This window comes from Nipponia nippon, unplaced genomic scaffold (assembly GCF_047370975.1).
Source record: "Nipponia nippon isolate SJK-2023a ecotype South Korea unplaced genomic scaffold, ASM4737097v1 scaffold_16, whole genome shotgun sequence".
Lineage (NCBI taxonomy): Eukaryota > Metazoa > Chordata > Aves > Pelecaniformes > Threskiornithidae > Nipponia > Nipponia nippon.
In genome coordinates, this window is record NW_028262332.1 from 4,713,286 (window position 1) to 4,722,401 (window position 9,116).

General features: G+C 39.6%; 1 long non-coding RNA gene across 1 annotated transcript; it reads left to right on the forward strand.

Moving 5' to 3' along the window:
* Positions 1-1,756: 1,756 nt before the first annotated feature.
* Positions 1,757-6,651, forward strand: LOC148056220 (uncharacterized). Its single transcript, XR_015703668.1, has 3 exons — positions 1,757-1,881; positions 3,098-3,197; positions 6,559-6,651. It is a non-coding gene; the product is annotated as an uncharacterized LOC148056220 (long non-coding RNA).
* Positions 6,652-9,116: the final 2,465 nt, after the last annotated feature.

Below are 9,116 nucleotides of genomic sequence, written 5' to 3' on the forward strand. Positions count from 1 at the left end.
CCCCCACAGAACCATTTCAATGCAATGAAGTGGGGAGGGACTCAGCTGCCCCTGTCCAATGTTATGGATGCAGGTCTGTAAGCGGTAGAGTCAACGACATGAGATGCAGTGCCTCATTGCTCCCTGGTTCACCCCAGCTTGACGGTTGCCCATGCTGTAGTTCTCTGTCGGTAAGATGTATCTGAATTTCATCATGTCAAGTTTTTCTCTTCAAGCAGCTTGGTGTGTGGGCTGCTGCCTGCTTTCTAAAAGCTTCTGAGATATTTGTAGCTACTCTGCTTGTTCTGATTTTGCTGGAACAAAAATAATTACTCAAAGGACAGGAAAAAAAATGTACGTATGACTACATATGTACGTGTGTACTCAGAAAGGAGAAAAAAAATTTTGAAGTGTGCCACAGGATTGTGCTATGTTTTAAATGAATATCGTAAGAGAAACAGCTTTGTTCTTGTTGCACAGTGAAGGTCCTGAATTAGGAAAGTACCACAAGAGAGACTTTGCAGGTTTTGGAAACTACACCAGGATCACAGCTGTGCCCTGGAATTTCATTACACTCTTTTTATGTATTCTGGCATGCAATGGTAAAGAAGTAAGTGTCCTGACAGTTTATAAGGGAGTAGTATATGGTTGGAGGGCTGATCAGATCCAGCTAATGCATATTGCTGATATAATATTGAATAATTCTTCTATCTGGTCTTCAACTTTCTGGGATTAATTTCACATATGCAGAGAAATATGCACAGAGCACTTGTGACTTTTACTTACCTGGGTATAAAGACTGATAAGGCAGATGTGCAAATTTCCCTAGTTGCCCTGGTGCTATGACTGAAGATATTTTAAACCATTCCAACTTCAAATCAAAGAAATGTTTCAAATTTAATCTCTGAACACTTTGAGCTGAGTTTAAGGGTGAAATTTGCCTAATGTAAGTCCTCAAAACCAAGCTCAGGTGGGACTGAAATGAAGTTTCAGCTTTTGCAGTGGGTCATATCACAGGAGTTAAATTCTCCCAGTCTTGGGCAAACCTACCCATCACTTTGCCTCTGAGAGATCAGCAGAAAAAATGATTGCATGCACGTGTCTAGAAAATCTGTCTACCTGTTATCCCTCCCCCTTTGAAGAACAGCAAAAAGCTGGGGCTAGCACAGCCAGTGTGTTGTAATTGAATTTCCCTGCCTTGTGTGTTATATTTTATCAGGCTGGGCTCTTTCAGCTTGCAGTGATGACTTGGAGGTATTTGCATTGCACAGAGCTGCTGAGGAGAGTGGTTGAAAAATGGTGTGAAAATGCTGATAAATAGTTCTAAATGAAAGCAATTTTAGCAAGAGAGCACATAGGCGGCCTTAGTCTCCTTTTTGGTGACTATAACACTCCAAAGAGAGAGCTTCCAGCAGCAACAGACACACAGAGGCAGAGCTGTGTCACAGACCACCTAAGGCTGCAAGAGCCAAAGACTGGCTTTTCTTTGCCTTACTATTGTCTGAGTCCAGCTGGATCAACTTATTGGCCAGATTAAAGCCCCAAAGCTCTGTTGTATACCCATTTGTGGCTTTCTTTTCCCCTGTAAATAGGAACAGGTGAAGGACGTTTGAGCTGACATCCCTGAGGGACACAGCTTCTGCTCTTTACACTCATCTACCTGTTGGACTAAAGGTAAGGGCAATGGCAGCTCCTCACAGGTGTACCTTAATGGTGGTTCATGAGGCAAACATCTTAAAGGCCAGATGACCTCTAGGTGTGTTCAGACCTTGGTCTACTTAACTATGACTGAAGTTTCATGCTGTTCTTTCTGAGACCAGAGCAAGGAACTCATAAGAGTTGCAGCTAGAGTACCACCGTATCAGCTGGTCATTGGTGGATAGAAACAAAGCTCCTTTCCAGGTTGTTATTTTTTGATATTAAGATTCAGACCACTTTAAAGCTATTTTGAGATGTATTTAATGCAAAAATAAAAGTCTGGGGAGTTTCTAGGCTTGTATTAATGGAAACAAGAGATGGAAACGTAAAACTAAAAGTACTTGTGGTTTTTTTCCTTTTTTTTTTTTTTTCTTACCTTCAAGTATATATGGAAATAGCTCACTCCAGCCCCTTGTATTTAAGGATCCATTTGTGCCGCTGCCTTGGCTCCTCCTGTGGAAGGCAGTGAGCTGAAAGAGTGATTTAGACACTGTTAATGCTAAACGAGAGGAGACAGGCCAGTACTTAGCACGACAGGCTCCTCGGAAAGTTTAGACAGGGAGAAGCTGTTTCTTTTCTCTCTGTCGTTTCCCCTTTGCAGCCTGCAGATGAGAATTTCATAGTAGAATAACTCAAGAAGAAGGAATCCCTAGGTAATTCAGCTCCAGTCATCTGATATAGTCCTTAAACTACCCAGTCTTCATGCAACAGCTATGTATATACTAACAGATGCTGTGTATTAGTACAGGTAAGAGAAAGGGAGTTGTGCAGAACGAGTGACAACACATATTCTCAATACCCAGTACAAGCAGTCAACAGTGGAACTCGGGAAGCACAAAAATGAGAGGGGCTGAATAGTGATGCTGCTGCTTTGTTTCATTTGTGTTCCCAAATGAGTGGATTTGATGGAAGGTACTGGAGGGTAAAGTAAAATGGCTTATCTGGGCAGTGAGCTGACTGACCACTGAATGGTCTGACTATTATTTTCATATACTTTATATATATATATATACATATACTTTATATATATATACACAAGTATATTATTTTCATATACTTTTCATATATTTATTATTTTCATATACTTTATATTCAAAGTATAAAAGCAAATGGGAATTCAGATCCATAAGGCCTGAATGAAAACCTAGTGTAGATCTCAGATTTTTCCCAACTGATAATCACAGTTAAATCTAGTTTTTAGGTGTGCATTTCAGTTTAAGACCAAGGGGCAAGAAATGTCTTTATCTACTAAAGCGAAAGTCATGTTTATGCAGGACACTAGGGAAAAAAGCCATTCTCTGCTTTACATGCTACAAATGTATTTTGGGTAAACTTATGTAATTCATGGACAAAAGTATTTCTGCTTGCTTCCCTTCATAGGAGTGAATTTGACCTCAATATTCAAAACCATGTTTTTCAGATAAACTTGATCTGTGCTACAGTGTCCATCCTTTGGTTACACTGGAGAAATCACTCCGGCCCTATTCAAAACCCTGGCCAGCACGTGGCCTTCTATTAGGGTGAGTAACTTTTTTGTCTCTCCCTGGAAGTTCTGAGGAATAAGATCATTCTCTTAACTCTAGAAATAACTCTATTAATTTTTTTGAATGTAACTGGCTACATTAACACAAGGGACATGGCTGGAGATTCTAGGATAAAAGGGTATTTGTTGTGTAATTCTCTAGATTAAAGTCATCAGACAACTAGGTGGATTCAGAAAGTCAAAAGGATAAATGTCCTGTGACAACAGAAAAATCAAAGGTTTCCAGATACCCACTTGGGTTATGAGTAGACCTATAAAGAAAGGGACTGATCAGCAATGAGAACAACATCTCAGATGAGCTGTGGGGATAAAGTGAGAATTGCAAAATGTCAAGGTTTTAATTTCCTCGCCAAGGAAATTCTTTGCAGAGGAAATTAAAACAAACAGTAGAAATTCCTTACCCATAGAAATAAGGAGAATATAATGAGAGAAGAAATACTGATACCATGCAGAAAGAATGGGACTAAGCTTAAAAGTAATCTGTGTTTGTCCTCAAAACAAAATGAATAATTTTCTTTCAATTTCAGTAAGGATGTTGATAATGACCATGGCATAAAGGCAGGACATGAATGGGAAAGAGTGTGTGGACATTTAAATCACTGTAGCTGAGGCAGAAGTAAAATTCAAACTGCTTGATATGATGATAATGGGAGGAACAAATTGCTTTCATTTCTGATATCTGAAAGAGCTGTTTTATAGAATGTTGGTTCAGTAGCAGGTTGATTTTATATGATAGAAGAATAGTAAGCACATGTATTTTAGAAAAATTTGAAGAAGGCTTTTCTAAGTCTATTAGTGTGACCTCTGTAGGAAGCAAAACCAATTTTGAATGGTAGAATAATTAAAATAGCGTAAGATGGATCACAACTTTTTTTTTCTGGGAAAAGACCATGAAAGAATAATGTGGTATCTTACTTTGAAAAGTTAACTAATTTCTATCTATTTGATGTAATTTAGATCTGCATCCAAATAAGCTAGAAACATTTGATACATGCAATATGAGAAATGCTTATTAAGGCAGAGATAGGTAAAATGAAGTTAAATCCAATCAGAAGAGTGTTACAAAAAAGAGATAACTTCTCCAAGAAGGGAAGTATTTCAGTGGGGGTTGCTAGTTGTAAAATTCTTCAAGGACCAGTCCTGTCTGATACAACTTCACATATTCATTAATAATGGAAATCAGCACAAAATACCAGTGATGAATGATGTTAGAAAAAGCTGGCATAAACTGAGAGGAATTTGCTTGTGCCACAGTGCTGATGAGCGTTGGACAAGTGAACTGAGAAATCTGTGTAGGAAAAACAATGTTTATGAGCCTGAGAAATACCTGGATATGTTAGACAAGCTTAGAAGAGTCCACTGAGGTATCAGTATGTGACAGAACTGTGGAAAAGGCAAATTCTAAGATGCCTCAGGCAACGTGTATCTAATAAAGCAAGAGAAATGGAAGTATTTTTATATAAGAGCCTGGTACGCATTCATCTGTAATGCTATGTACAGTTCTAGACATCCATGTCCAATGTAGACTAATTCAGATAAGAGCAGGTTCAGAGGACTAATGGGATAATCAAGTGAATGGAGAGTCAGACTTGAGTTTTTAAGACAGGTAAAAATTGCTGTTGCTAAACACAGAGTGTTGAGGGGTATGTGGAGAAGACGAACAGAAGGATTCAAAATGCCAGAGAAGGAGATGATTTGTTGAGCTCAAGGGTAACATTGACACAAGCAGAAATGAATGTCAACTAGCCATGATTAAATTCAAGCTGAAAAATATAAGCAGGCTTCTCAAAGTCAGAAGAGAGAGCTCTTCTGCAAAGCCTCTCAAGAGGAGAGAAAACCTGAAATTTATCCCACCTAACTATCGACACTAAATGAAGGTACTTACCCAAGGGATTTAGTCATATTAGACTCCTCGATAATTAATGTAATGAACCTCCTTCAGGGTGTGACTCAGATCCTAGGTACACTGAATCAGCTTGGAGATTTCTCTCCTTACACTGACCTGAGGTCTAAGGTAACTAGTATCTACTGCTGATTCCTCAGTTAGATCCTTATAGTATGATGGGTGAATCTACAAATGGAAAGGCCCAATTAGTTGTTAGATGAAGAACGATTATTTTAATGATGTTATAGGGAGTGTCTACCTTCAAGAACAAATGCATAGATTTGAGGACTCAATTCTGGTTTAGATCAGTCTGATACTTCAAAGCTCCTACATACTGATATCATTTTAGATACCCTTACAGCCAGCTTTTTGTTGCAGTTAAGGCCCAAAAATATCTTGAAAGGAGGGTTAGGCTGCCAAGGGTACTTTCGTTTTATCTTCTTAACTGTGTGCAGCCTCTGGATTCTGTGTCGAATTATAACGTGGTCTCAGGTTACATTGGAAATCATGGGAAGTTTAATTTTGGGAAGAAAGATGAGTTGTTCATAGTGCCTGTGGGCAGTAGGTTTTGTCTCTGTTGGAGAAGGGGCAGAATTATTGACTTCCAGTCCCTTGAAACTGAGTCTAGATTTACTACAACAAATTTTCTTAATTTTGCATGGATTGCTGAGCTCTTTATAGCAAGGATGAAGCTATACCAGTCTTTTGGCAATAGGTGATCCTATTGCCTCTCTGTTTTACAGTGTATAGTGGCCTCTTTTATGAGGTATAATAGTGTGACTACATTAGTACATGTCCTGATGTACACCAGTTGTTATATCCTGATTTTAAAGAAATTACTTTTCATTCTTACTAGCATAAGAAGATCAAACCTCTGTGACTGTGTTTCTCAAAGTGCAACATTTAAATGCCCCTTTCCAGGCCTCTCACTGATCTCTCTCTCCATTTTATAAAGTGGTACTAATTTGAAGACATTTTAAAGTACACAAGAAAGAAAGCTGGAAGTGGAGGTTTGAAGGTGATGAGGCCTCCAGTGAGGGTGAGGAGGAGGAAAGGGAAACTCAATAATGACGGCCTTCCAGGGATTCTGCCATTAACTGATGCATTATTTTTCTAAGCTCATTAAATAACCCTTAGAACTGTGAAAAGGTCAAGAGAGAGGGGAAGGAGCTGAAGCTGCCTGTGGATTTCGGTTGTACAGCAATTTCCCAAGCAAGCAGAGGAAGGAAGAGGCAGGGTTGAAGAGGCAAGGAAGGAGGGAAATGGAAAAGAAGTGTTGTTTTTTCTGTTGATCCTTTTACTTACTTATAGCATTTCCAACCTCCTTGCTCTGAAGTCAGTAAAAGGATCTGCTGAGATGCTGAAAGCTACAGATGAGGCTTTCAGCAAATTTTGTCCCTTTGCTCTTGCTTTTTTTCTCTCTCCTGGATTTGCTGCCTCTCTCTCTCCACAGATACATCTCACAGGCTCACCTCTGTGTTGGGGAGAAAGCAGGTCGTGTGGAAAGAAAGCAGCCAAGTGCAGAGACCCAAAGAGAGAAATGATCACAGGGAAAATTACTGGTTGTTTCCCCGCTGTTCACCTGCCTTGAGTGGTTCACTTAATTAACAATGCAAGTGTGAGCTGACAGATTTGGTAGGGAACAATAATGCAGTGGGAGGTGATGGAAAGTAGTCTTGCTGGGAAAGTTGTTCCTGATTTATAAATACACCTGATTATTACAGAATTGCCCATTAATGACACCATAGTTCATAGCAACATTTCCTGTTCCCAGCCCTTGTTTTCATGGGGTTACGAAAAGGAGGCAGAGTTTGTCTCTGGGAACTGAAATTCATCTCCTGGAACAGCTTTGTTTTCATCCATTGAACATTTAAAAACAAAAGCACAAAAAAACCTGCCTGGTTTCCTTTGTGCAAGGGAGTCAGTTAAAGGTGGATTTTTTGCCTTCAAATATAGGAACTGTCTCAGTTTTATTCTTGGACCAGAAGATGAGTCTCAGGAGCCACTAGGCTCAGGTTCTTTCTGCCCCTGACTGTGAAAGCTAGCATGCTGTCCAGCTGAAAAGAGGCCTGATTCTGGTCTCCTTGACTCTGATGAAGATCAGGTGCTACTCCATCGAGTCCGGAAATTACACTGGTGGAATAGAACCAGCAGGAAATCAGATGAGAAACCAGCCAAGCAGTTGAAAACCAGGACATTTAACTAGAATGTATGTTATTTTCCCGTAAAATTAAAGGCATTATAGATGGAAACATAACCCACCATCTAAATATTAATGCTTTGTAAAGTTTGGATGTAAACTCTGTAATTTGGGCCAATGTCTAACAGGGAAAGGAATTGAGCTGGCTTTGCTGAGCCAAGGGAGAAACCACATGCAATCAGGCAAAGCAGACTAATGATCTGCAGCTTTCTCCAGCACTCTCTACCCAATCTGTTTTTCTAGTTTCATGGCTGATAGGGATTTCTGGCAGTCCTTGTCAGAGACTGCATGAAATTTTGCCCCAGGAAAGCCCTCTTATTTGGATCAGACTCTGCTGAGTCCCTCATTCGTATCTGCTTCCAGATTTGCTTTGTCTGCAGCTATCGGGAGGCTCTGCAGAAGTAAATGTTTATCCTCTGAGTTTTCCCTACACCCGTCGTCTATCCAAATCCCATTGTAACTTCTTAGCTGTAGTAGCTGCTCTCTGGTGAAGCCACCTGCTGTTGTTTACAACAAACAACAAATTGTAGTCATCTACAGATCAGCTCAGACATGGGGTTGCTGTCTTGGCAGAGGTAAAGTCATGTCTTTGCCTATCACTAAATGTCCTCCATGGGCTGAGGCAGGAATTATAAGTCTTTTGTTCTGGTTGCTCTAGAAAGCCCAAGCCCTCCTTAGAAATGCCACATGCAGGAAGGTCTGAGGTATGAAGACCATTTGTTACTTTTTAATGGGTTCGTATTTTAAGCCACGTTGCAGGACACAAAGATTTGTCTTTGCAAGTCATAAACCTTCCAAAAAGATAGCAAGAAAGAAGCACAGAGGCACAAGGTCTTCAAACCCACTGATGTTATGGGAACCTGGGACATGAGAAACATGTTTACCTGTTCACAGATCTCTCCCTTAGCTACTGCAGTCAATTTCCCTTGAACAAAGAAAATGTTTTCTTTTAATTGGTTGTTGTTTCTTAACTTTTGAAAGATAAGATGCAAAACAAAAGCAAGCAAGAGAGAAAACAAACAAACAAGCAAGACAAGTTTTCCAACTGAACTAATAGAAAAATCAAGGGTAACGCTGCCTGACCAAATAAGAATAATGAAGTTCACCCCCTTGCAGAGAAATTGATGATATCTTAGGGACTCTCTGATGTTAATATGAGGCTAAGGTGAAATGTGAACCTGGTATGTGGGGTAGTCAAGTGTAGGTCTATGATGAATCGGTGAGCAAAGAACATTATTTGGGTTCACTGTGAGTGAGGCTGTCTCTCAAGTAAACACTGCTCCAAACACAGAACATGCCATAGGATTTGACGCAATGTTGCCCCTCTTCTTCAAAAAGAAGTTACTGAAAAATTCTGCGCAAATAAGAATCCAAAAAATTGGATTCTATATGAATAAATCCATAGTGTTGTGACATTTAAAAATTTTTGTTTTTTTCCAGAACCAATGAATACAAAGCACAAATTTCTGCCCTTTTCCTTTAGAAAGCTGGGAGAGCATGTGTTTGTTTATCTCAATGCAGAAATTGTGTGAAAGCTTCATTTGTATGAGTCAGAAACAGAACAAGATTGTTTTCTAAGTTCAAGGCTATTCCCATCTAGGACTGGGTTTTAGTAACTGGTGTTTTAATGAGTTAAGGTGAATTTACAATACTTCTGACGGGTTCTTGACAGTCTGAGAGCTACAGTTCTCATATCTGGATGTCACAGCGTTCTATTTTGGCTTTCTTTAGGCCTGTTAATCTTGTTACTTTGCTGAGTGTACATCAGTGCAGTATTTAGACTCTGAAAATGCAAATCCCACCAGTAATTT